The following is a 12,256-nucleotide window of genomic DNA, read 5'->3' as shown; positions in this document are numbered from 1 at the left end:
GGACATTTGGGCTCCTGAAGAGCAGATTCCGCATACTTCACAAGACTGGTGGGGCCATGAAATACGAACTGGATGTCTGCTGCCGCATTGTGGCTGTGTGTGCTATACTACACAACATTGCTACCAAGCGCCGGATACCTGTTGAGATATCTGGCAGTGAGTCGGAAGGGGACCACCGGCCACCTGCACATGCGCGTTATGCACGCGGGGAAATTCCTGCTGAAGGACACAGACGGCGCAACCAAATCACAATGAACTGTTTCTAGTGCACCCACTCCCCTCACCCAACACTTCACTCATGCATGACAATTGAAATAATGACATGAGTCCGATGTTCAATGCTTGAATAAATATTATTTTTGTGTGCACAATAATAACGAATAATTTGTATCAGTTACATATGAGGAGTATTGCGCCATACTGCTCAATATTACTAACTGGACATGCTTATGTCAGCAGCATGTCCCTGCCCATGTACTGAAATGTCATTGGCGCCTCCGGCGCGCAGCTCCCAGACGCCTCTCAGGCTCCTCCTCCGGCAGGGCACGTGATCCCGCACTGGGCCTGCTGCTGCGGCTTAGGACACCGATATGTGTCGCAGACAGGCTGCTGATACTCGATGTCTCCTCGCTTGTGTCATCCCCTCCGGCATTGGTTTGGCTAGTTGGTTGTAGAGCCTGGACAGCAGTGGTCACCTGCTCGAGTGCACGTGCCACATCCTCACAGCATTGTACCATCTGCAGCTGCATTGCCCGGGACCGGCGGGACAGCTGGGAGGTGGCATTTCCTATCACGTAATTTGAACATGTGTACGCCGAGAGGCGTGTGAGTAGCTGGCGGTGGCGGCGGCGGTGAGGTTGCGCTGGCTGATCATGGCTGCAGTGTTTGCCTCCATGGCAGTGACATCCGGTCAATGCGATCAGACAGATTGGCAACATTCCTGCCTGTGTTGTGAAGCTGCAGGTGGATGGCACCTAGGTGTCGTGCCTGCAATTGGTGCACGCGCAGCATGCAGCGCTCAATAGAGAGCCCTGGCACACGCACAGCCATCACCCTCCTGCAGGTGCGTGGTGTACTCTGCCGCCGCTCCCTGACATGCCTGCCGTGCTGGCTGAAAGATATGAAGTGGGGTTGTGGGGTGCACTCCTGTTTTTCGTGGTTGTAACTTTTTGATTTAGTTATCTTTGTTTTAATTGGTGTGCTGGAAGGGGAGGAGAGGCCAATCCCCGCAAAGACAAAGTGGAATAATACTAGTGACTGTCGTCATTAGACCCTGTCCGCACTACCTTTGGCTGAAATCCATCTGCCTTTATAATCCAATAAGTAAGCTTTGTTTGTATTTTCCAAATCAAGTTTATTCTTTTGGTTTTTCCAAATTTTCTCAAAACTCATTCATTTCAGTTTTTTCAAAATAATACTTGTTCGTACAATTATTGTTGAACTTCAAATCATTGATCTGATTCACATAACACGTTCATAAATCATATGAAATAATATTTTTTCTCTCCCAATGCATTTCGGGATGATATCCCTTCGTCAGGGGCACTAAAAAAGATTGGGCACATTGGGTGTGCGCTGTGTCGCAGGTCTAGCTGCACCTGATGTTGATGGTGCCACTGGAATGGGTCTTGCAGCTGGCAATGTTGGTGTGCCTGATGTAGCTGGCGTTGCAGGTGGTGCTACGCTTGGTGGCACTGGAGCTTGGCCAGGTGGTGGTGGTTGTGTGGATGTTCCCTCTTCCTCACCCTCAGGCTCCTCCAGAGCGTCATCTATCTTCAGCCTCTCGCTGTCACTGCTGGTGTTATCTGTGCCACCTGTGATGGAAAGTGGACGTAGATTAATTACATGTATCTTTGACATGTGCAGTTGCTACATTCATGCTGGCTTCCATTCCCTTACTGGCTGTTGCAAAGCGTACATTGGGACATGTCTGGTGGCATGGGAGTTTTTGTACATTGTGGTCAGACTACATGTCCCACAATGCAATAGGGATGTTCTGATGTGCATGGGCTGCATGACTGGGGTTGATTATGGGAGGCTATAGGGTCATGGCCATTGTTAGGGGACAGGGTCGCAGTCGCATGGCACTTACCTTGGATGCCTTGGGTGGGTCGGGATGAGTCCAGACGGATGACCCCAACACATGCCTCAGGCTGCAGTGTGTCCTCCACACGATCCTCCAGGGGTGTGTTGGGAGGGACTGTAGGCTCACCCCCTCTAGTTGCAAGGCGCTCACCCAGCCTCTCAGCCACCCTCTCCTTGGCACGACCTCGGAGGTCGTACCACCTCTTCTTGAGGTCGTCTATGGACCTCTGAGTGACTCCTACTGCGTTCACTCTGGCGCGGATGCGCAGCCACAGTTGCCGTTTCTCGGCCTCAGGCACCCTCCTGGAGTCCTTGCCGAAAAGTTTGTCATGCAGACTCCATCGATTAGGTGCTCCAGCTCCTGCTCCGAGAACTTTATCTTGCACTTTCGCCCGGTGTCACTGGGCCCTGCTGCTGCTTCCTGTGCCATAGCTGTAGTCTGCAGCATCCTAAATTCCAAGACTGGAGGTGGTTTGTGAGGAGCTCAGAGTGGTGCTGCTTCAATGTCTACCTCAGTGTTTTCAATGGGGGAGGGAACTGCCTGCTTCCTGGTTGTGATGTCATCACTGTGTTCGAAATGCGACTTCCCGTTTTTGCGATCTTGCTATTAGCGAGATCGCAGAAATGGACGGATTTTGCGATTTTTCTGCGATATCGGAAACTCGCTATCGGCTTTTGCGGCCGGATGCGAATCGCTATTTATTATCGCACTTTTACATGAATACCAATATGCGAATTCTAAATTGCGAGTCGGTATTAATCGCAATTTAGAATTCGCGTATTTCGGCTTTCATGGATCTGGCAGTATGTTTGTAATTTGTGGTCAGGAAAATATTAATAAATGACTGGAAGACTTATTGTTGTTTTTTTATGTTTTACTGAACATATTTAAGACAATAACTTTTATTAAACATTGTAATGCACACATTTATAGAATAAATATTTGATGAGGCCCAGGTTTTATATTTGTGTGTTCTGATCCTTTGACAGTCTGTAGGTCAGCCTTACTTTAATTGACAGCCTTTATATTTTGCATCACAAAGTGAGCTGTGCGCTGAGTAAGGATGGGTGCAGAAGACTGTGCGCTGTCGGATGTAGTGCACAGGGCCTTTCCTCAGGCCAGATCATGTGCCCAACCCAATGCTGCACAAGGCTGAAGGTCATGCATTGCAGAGGATAGGGAGCTTGTGTGGGCTTGGGTTTTTCCTGTCTGCATACTGTACTGCACTCATTCACAATGGTTCTCTGTTGTTTATGTAACTAGTTTGTTCTAACCCCTCAGGATGATATAAGGTTGAAGGTGAGAATCAACATTTATGTAGCAAATTAGTGCAAAGGTGATAGGGTTGTGTGGCATTTTAAAATGTGAAAATGTGATTTATTCGAGCACTGATCATGTCATGCTGACGCTGCAGTTCCTGTGATATGCTATGCAAGACAATTGTATATAAACGCTTAAAATTAAGGCTAAGACGGATTGTTCTGGCCTCTCTCTGTGAATGATGTCCGATTTCTTACTGATTTTGCTGCATACTTTAGATTTAGCACTTCTCTAATTTTTACCTATTACAGTTGTGTATTTGATAGTCTTCCTGGCAATCCACCTAATAATTGGGCGCTCCACTGTCATACAGATTTTCGAAGGCCCTGAACATCCACAATTTGAATCACCCAAGTTCATCAATTTGTCTGTTCCACTACATAAATGGATTATATTTTTTCCACCCTCCATAAGATAAAGTAATGTATAAATACATTTCAACCATTGCCTATGTTCACTGTGATTCACAGCAAAAAGTAGTCCACCATGGTTAATGACCCTAAAGGCACTTTGGGGCCAAATTTATATATTGCATTTTGAAGTAGGTAAAGTTCTTCAACAGTTATACTACATACTTACTGCAAAATTCAATTCATAATTGTACAACTGAAAATCTACAACTCTCCTATCTTTTTAATGGGGACAGCCTCACTCATGTATTTAATATTTAGTAAGCATGGGCGATTTTGCAAATTCGCGATCCACGAATTTGCGGATTTGCAAATTCGCTATCTGCAAAATTCGCGAATTTGTGCGAATTTGCGTATTTTTGTTTTTTTGCGTGTTCGCGGGGTTTTTTGCGTGTTCGTGGGGCTTTTTGCATCTTCGCGAGCCACTTGCATAGCGAAGTTACCCATGCAGTTGTTTATGGGAGAGGGAGAGATAGATAGATAGATAGATAGATAGATAGATAGATAGATAGATAGATAGATAGATAGATAGATAGATAGATAGATAGATAGATTGATAGATAGATAGATAGATAGATAGATAGATAGATAGATAGAGAGAGAAAGAGAGGGAAAGAGAGAGGGAGAGAGAGAACGAGAGAAAGAAAGAGAGGCCGGATCTCCGAATGGCCAGATTCCTGAGTTGCCCCTACAGAACATACAGCTTTTTATTTTTAGCAAAATGCATAAGAAAATTGTGCTGTAATGGTCTCTTTAAGTTTAACCCCTCCTGACAACTCAAAATGGGTGTATTTGCCATCCTCTCCCTTCTTCCTGTTTTTTTATATCTGTAAATGCTTCCTGATGAGGTTTAATTCCTTGGACAGGTACCTCGTTGCCTACTTGTAACTATTCTCTGACCCTGCTTCAAGGGTCAGAGCAGGGTCAGAGAATAGTTGCAAGTAGGCAACGAGGCGCCAGGAAGCAATTAGCAGCAGGTGTCCAAGTTGAAGTTAATTTGTTTGTAACCCTTTTGTAAAAGGTTACAAAGAAATTAGGTTCAACTTTTGCACCTGCTGCTGTAACCCTTGCTTGGCTGAAAATTTGTCACAGCTGATTCGCGGATTTTACCGCGATTTCGCGAGATTCGCGGATCGCGAAATCGCGGAAAATCCGCAAATTCGCCCGCGAAACGGATTTTACGCCCATCCTTAATATTTAGTAGGAAATGTGGGAGGGGCCACGGCGAGTGGCAGGAAAATGGGGAATACTTACTACTAAATAGAAGGGGTTCACAGGGGGAGTAAGATGAGGTTTAAGAAGGCATAGGAAGGGGTTTAGAGACGGTCAGACAACCACTCACAAAAATACATGCCCATTGCTTTGCAAAAACTGCACATCCAAAGTTATTGTGGCCAAAAAGGATCCAAAACAGTAGGATTGGCTAACCACTCTGGGCAGTACAGATTTGAAGACTGTACCTGTACATTATGGTTGGAAAGTGATTAAAGCTAAAGAGAAAGCGTGTCAGACACTGCTTGTTTGTGGTTTCAATTTGTCTGAATTATATTGTATTCTTTTCTGATCTCCTTTCAATTATGTATGAACACTTTTTTCTGGCACTTACATTTGACACTATGGAGTGGCACCTATATAATAATAATGTGTATGCATATATATCATGTCAATACAATTTTGAATTAATTTCACATGAATTTTTGTATTGTAATTGTGCTATACTCTTCCTTTTACTTAGTAATGTTACATTTCCCTGTCCCTCGGATTGGGGTTGCTATACTGCTTTATATATAGCAATCAATCACAGATCAGAAGGGTAGCAAACTAAGGGCCACATTCATCATTGTTCCACTTAATGCAATGCAATGCAGCAAGATACCTTGCTGCGCTGCGTGAAAGGGACAGGGCAGGAATGCGCTATATTTACACTATATGACACATTCCTTCTCTCTCCTTGCACTGGCTTTTGGCTGTCTAACACCAACGTAGATACCCTTGCATCATGATTGCGTTTCAGGCAGGATTGAAGAGGTGCCTTCTTGCACAAAAACAATCCTTTGAGGCTTTTTCCTCTTTCTACTTCTGTTGAAAGGAGGCCAAACCGAGGAGAAAAAAAGATACTTCTAATCGTTACACCTCTCTTGGGAAGATATATCATTATGGCGTTTTTCAAGGTCTACCGATAATGGTAAATATGGGAATATGCCAAAATCCATGGAAGTTGCGTGCGATCACCCACATGGACCCCCTTCCCAGGGCATAGTAATGCAGCACAGCAATATGCGCTGAATGTGTTTGAACTACTGTAGCTTTGTGAAATAGTTTTCAAAACCTGCATCTGGCTCAAGAGGGACTTCTACTAATGCCTTGCTGTACTGCAGCTTTGTGAAGTACTTTTTAAGAACTTACATTTGACCCAACAGTGACATCTAGTAATCCCTTGTGGTACTGCATCTTTGTCAAATTTGTGATCCACTTGCTTTGCCAGTTCCTATGGTAGCCACAGCATCTCAAACATGAGTTATTGTAAAAAGAGCAATAATATGTTTGGGGCTTGTTAACAGAAAATAATTGTGCTTGGGAAGGAAACTGGAATCATGAAACTGGACCCTGCTAAATAATACTCTGCAGAAACTAATTATATTCCTTATGCACAGGTATGAGTACAGTGCATTTCTATCATATGTATGGTCAGATTACACTTTCAGAGTCTGTGCACCCTCTCTCTTTCCAATAGGTTAGGTTGTGTTTAGTAATGCTTAAGATGAATCATAATGGATAGTGCCTACTATTGTTAGAGTTGACTAATGTGTTGTTTAGAGATGGGATTGCATTGTATAGTGGTGGAGTAGATCCTGTTGTGGGTATTTGTGGGGCATTAGCTATGTGTACACTGTGGGCCAGAATTGCACCCTGCTAAAGAATGCAGCACATCACTCAATGATCCTCCGCCGAGCTGTGTGACAGGAAGAGAGGAGGAAAGCACCAAATCTACAATCATATGGCACTCTCCTCCCCTCTGTATAGCTGCTGAGTGCCATGCAAACACCTTTGCACCACAGTGCAAAGGGCTCTGCATGAGGGTAGCATAGGTTTTGTACTCGAAGGGTGCCCTTCCAATACAAAATACTATGCCTAGACAACCTGTGAAATGTTTCCTATTGTGTATGCTTGCTGTACAGTGCAACACATATGCAAAGTCAGAAAAAAAGGAGAAATAAAAGTGTATCTCATTTTGAAAAGTGGTGTTATTTCTTGGTGCAAAACCCTATCCACTATTTTTAGTAGATAGGGGTTTGTGTCAAAAAGCATGGGTTCTAACACAGAACCACCTACATTGTACCCTGGTAAGTAAAACCAACAATAAAACGTTTTGTGCAATTTTGCATCACTTTTGTGATGCAAACCCAGCACAAAAGTATTGTAAATCTGGCCCTAAATATTTATTATACCTGGGATACTGTTATGCGAGCAAACTCACTCTTTCAATATTTCAGACACTTGGAAAAGAGGGAGTAACAGGAAGATGCTCTGTTGCATTCAAGGTCAGGCCCCTAGGCTGGGGATTTAAGCCCATGTAAGCCTTGAAAAAGATGAAACAAATCTGTGGCATTTGGAGCTGGTTGCAAACGTAACATAAGCAAGGGAAAGAACAATGCTTTTTCTGCTCAACGGAATGTATCTTAATCCCATAAATCCTACCTGCATCTTTGTGCAGACCTGGAGCAGGAAAGAGACAGAAAATAACTACAGAGAAATAATCCTTACCTCATTAAATAGTCCCATCTGATGTCTGCTTGCAACAAGGGCATGAAGGGCATGATATTCAGTGCAAGAATGTTTACAGTGCTGGCTAGCTGCAGAAATATTAAGGTGTAGAAAGCAAAGTATGGAATATTATGCCACTACTCGAGGTTCACTTTTTAAATGTGCAAACACAAGTGTTGCCTGTTGCTGCACAGAGCTGAGTATTCAACCAGGTTCCAGGTTCAGGTTTGAATGGAGACATGGGCTTCCTGCTTGAAGAGTGACCAGCTGAGTGGCTGATTGGCTTGCATTGTTGATAAAACTAACATGGTCCACCCCTTCAAATACAGATATAAGACACACTGCAAAAGGGGCATATTTATAAGTGAGTAGTTCCTTCATTTGACCTGACAGCCCCTTGTAAATGAGGCAGCAATGACAAGTAAAAGCAGGCCCCACGTTTAGTAGGCGTGGTAGTAGACAACACCTAAACTCTTTGGGAAGGGGGATGGAGAGTACGAAGATACCTCTAATACCTCAACTTTGAACATTACCTGCAGTAAGCTAGCAATCACTTACATGGCATATGTGTGTGTCTGTGTGCTCGTGGATGTGTGATTGGAAGGGGCACGACTCGAACACAAAGAAGACATTTGGGTCTTGCTGAAATGCTGGTAATTTTTAAAGATCCCCCCCACCATGGCATTCCACTTGGTGGCCCACAGACCTTGGACCAACTTCCACGCTCTGCTCTCAATTGAGAATCCTCAGAATCATCATAGACAATAAACTGGACATGATCCCCCAAGTCAACACAGTGGTCTTGTCCTGCTTCAGCACCCTAAGAATGCTGAAGCAAATTTTGAAGGGCTACCAGACAACACCGGCGAAGCTTTATTCCTCAGGTGGAGCTTCCCAGGTGCTGGAATGTTCTGAGGTTGTGAAGATGGGGGTGTCAGATTTATCCTGTGCATTATTCAGTGATTAGAGAAATTTGACCACCCAATCCTATCTATTTTCACACAGCTCCAAAAACATTTTTTGTAGCACACCCTTTTTGCCTCACTATAAAATTACCCAGGAGCCCCAGTTTCAAGATAGTGAAACCCACCTGTCAGCAGGCAAGCCTGTTTTCAGTTCCCAAACCACTCTCTTATTCAGATGAGCTTTCTTCCCACCTGGTAGGGGCAAAAACAGGTCTCCCTCCTTCTGTTTATGGAGCCTGACTGTCTTGTTGGATCCTGGAAATGAAGAGACGAGTCCTTCCCTAACTCTCCAAAGCAAAATAGGTAGTGTTAAAGCTACCCTTTATTGTCTAAACTGTTTCTGTGTACTCAGCCATGGCTAATCTCTTGCAGTGGTATAATAAAGGCCTCCTCCTCAGCCTTGGTAGCCCCCTCAGTGCGGAGGCCCTCTGAGTTACAGGGGGCCCCCTCAGCACAGTACCCTGGCCTGAGAGTTTAGAGTGATTCTGGAGAGGACCCCTACAAATACTTTGCAAGGTGGCTCCCTCAAGTTACTTTACACCGCTGAATCTCTGCTATGTGGTCAGCCGTTAACCCTCATTTGACCTTTATGGCTCAGAGGCAAGTCATTGTCCTCAGAGCCAGAGTTGTTAACTTTCCTAGGTAAGTATATGTATTCCGGCTTTGGAGGTGGCAATACCGATTCCACACCCCGAATATGATTGGAGGCTGGCAATCTAGGAAATTCATGGGAATGAATGGCAGACGCCCTCCCTTGCATCTCATAAGTCAAAACAAGTAGTGCTAAAGTTAGCTCTGTCCACTCCAAGGTAGCTAATCTCTGATATGTAGTCACCAAATGGCCTTTCCTGAGCTCACAGGTAGGCATTTGTTCTTTGAACCAAGGTTGTTTACTTTCCCAGGCAAGGATGCATATTCCAGCTCAAGAGCCGTGATGAGTGGCAGAACTGATTTTAAGACAGTTTTTGCAAAGGTAGCCGAAAATACACATTTTTACAAAGTTACTTTTCAGCTTAAGTGATCAAGCATCTGATTTCACCATTAAGTCAGATTTAAAAACAAAGCAGGAAATACATTTGAAGTATTACCTATCCCTTTTCTAACTGGAGGTGAACATTTAAGATTTTAATCCCATCTAAGCCTATTAAGGAAAAGCCTAGTCCAACCTACACAGCCAAATAGCGGTTGGACTTTGTTTCATTGTGAGGGCACACTAACCCCAAAATCTAGTGTACCATATTTTGTATATAATAGCACCCTTTCTTTTGGGATAACAAGGCACACTTTATAGGTGACTTATTTACATATGAAATTATAGTTTTCCTATAGGGCAAAGGCCTTTTTCCTGCCAGGTGTCATTGCATTGCATTCAAATGGCAGCCTAAACAGATCACTGTGCTGTTACTGGCAGAAATGTGTGTGGCTTAATATACACTACAGCCCACTTATGATATTTAACCTTCAATGCCACAGATGTCATTTTAGGCAACATTTTCGATGGACATATAGAGCTGTTATATAGGCCAAATAGGGAGTTCAAACGTACAGCACATGTTTAACAGAGGAAGCATGGGCACTTTACTGTTTAGCAGTAGTAAAGCGTACACAGTCCCAAAATCAGAAAAAATGGGGTCTGGGAAAAGGCACCAAATGTGGCGGGACCATGCAGAAAAAGCAGATTTGCTACATAATGGTTATTATTTTGGTCTGGGGCTGCTTTTGGTTTTATTTGAGGTTCGTGGTTCAAGTTGAGAGCATGGTGAATCCAGTGTTGAGACTCAATTCCACTTTACCACGACATGCTCATTAGGTATTTTGAAATATTGAAAGATTTGTTCCGGGAATTTTGGAAGGGAGCCACCAGTCAAAAGCTGGTTTGGTGGACGAATATGTGTGTTTCAATCGAAGCATCCACCTGTCTGCATATAATGAAATTCTCAAAACTATAAAGAGCATACCAAGCTCTGGCACTTGACTGACATAAAAAAACGAATTACTCTATTCAAAATGATAGATTTATTCTGAAAATCAAAAGAAAGAACCTCTGAATATTATAGTACTGTACTCTGTAATCACTTGCATGATTTTTTCTGCAGAGTACAGAAACGTGCAGTGTTATAGACTGATTGGTTGCTCTACTAATGGGGCATATCTGCATTTTGTAAATTAATTATATAAAACAAATTAAGATATGGTGCCAATTAACATTAATTACAATTAAGCACCCTCACAGGTGACTTAGGAATAGCAAGCAGTCTCTAAGAAATGGGTTTATTGTAGGAATTATTTTTCCTCACCAACCTTTGCTATAGTTTCCTATTTTTTTTTACCTTTTTTCCCACCAAGAAATGTTTTTCTGCTTTTTGGTGCTGAGATGTCCAAGGAGGAAAAAAACGGGAAGGTGGTTTTAATGCATCAGTTGGACTACCCGATTAAACCAGTAAAGTGAATCACTGGCCAATTGGGGGATTTCAAAACCACATGTAATAATAGTGAAGGTGAATACCAACCAATAATATCAAACAGCACTCACTGCAGTATGCTTGACTTCAGGTCTTTTCCTCATCATCCTCTACTCTGTTGTTGGCCTCTGATGCAATACAACAGCGCATGTGCAGGGTTCGCACTCAACTCATGGGGGTTCCTGGTTCTATTAAAAGATAATAGATGTTTTTTTTCTTCTATGTTTAAAATTTTTTGAATTTTTTGAAACTTAACCATAAAAGGTCAAACAATGGTACTAATGTGGATAAACATTTATGAGTACAGGAAGTTGTACAGGCATTGGGCCTGATTACTAGTTTAGCGGACAGGATTACTCCTTCACAAACGGGATGGATATCCCGTTCACCAAATTGCAATTCCATTATATCCTATGGAATTATAATTTAGCATACGGGATATCTGTAACATTTGTGATGGAGTAACCCTGTCCACCAAACTAGTATGCAGGCCCATAGTCTTTTACATTCTATTACATGCCTTTGCGAATCGGCTCTGAAACATCCTAATATTAAAAGTGCAAAGAGGGTACAGTCCTTTCTATTTGTACTGGTGTATATGAATGTTCCCCTGAGTAGTCTAATTTATTTCCATTTTGTAAGTTTCCACTGGCATGTAAGAGTACTTAAAAGAGTGTTGCAGGAGTACTATATTACATACCCCAAAAGGACTTTGCCACTGGGGCCTAATAGAATTATTTTTGATTGTTGGTTTCCTCCTGGTGGAATGCAGAGGATACAATGAATTTTTTCAGGAAATGTTTGCGGAGAAGATGCAGAGTGTGCAGTCATACAGGAGAACCCTAGTATTGGACCTTTTCAAGGATACGTTTTGCACCATCTGCAAGAAAATGATTATCAAAAAATAAGAGTGAGAAAAACAATAATTGTTTAAAACGCAATTTGTTATATTGAATTTGGTATATAATGCCAATTAATATGTATAATGCAGCATTCAGTCTGTATTACTTTTTGTATGTCCTACTGGAACACAGCCGTATTTTGTAAGGTAGTTTAGGAAAGTTAGGGAACTCACCTAGTCACACATAACATTGTAAATTTGCACCTATAAAAGTACACCTCTGAAAAGGTGCAGATTTACTTCATGTTGCTAATCACCAACATTCCCAGTAATATGCCTGAAAAGCTGAACTAGATACAGGCTTCCAGGCATACTGCTGGGAATTTCATTTAGCATCTTCCGTAGGA

General features: G+C 42.8%; 1 protein-coding gene across 2 annotated transcripts in view; it reads left to right on the top strand.

Annotated features, from left to right (window-relative positions):
• Positions 1 to 12,256, top strand: part of LRFN2 (leucine rich repeat and fibronectin type III domain containing 2) — a 1,526,854-nt gene that overhangs the window by 568,323 nt on the left and 946,275 nt on the right. The window lies entirely within an intron of this gene.

The sequence above is a fragment of the Lissotriton vulgaris genome, chromosome 6 (assembly GCF_964263255.1).
Source record: "Lissotriton vulgaris chromosome 6, aLisVul1.2, whole genome shotgun sequence".
In the NCBI taxonomy this organism is placed as follows: Eukaryota; Metazoa; Chordata; class Amphibia; order Caudata; family Salamandridae; genus Lissotriton; species Lissotriton vulgaris.
Note: the sequence above shows the minus strand (reverse complement) of the source record. Positions and strands in the feature narration are given on the sequence as shown.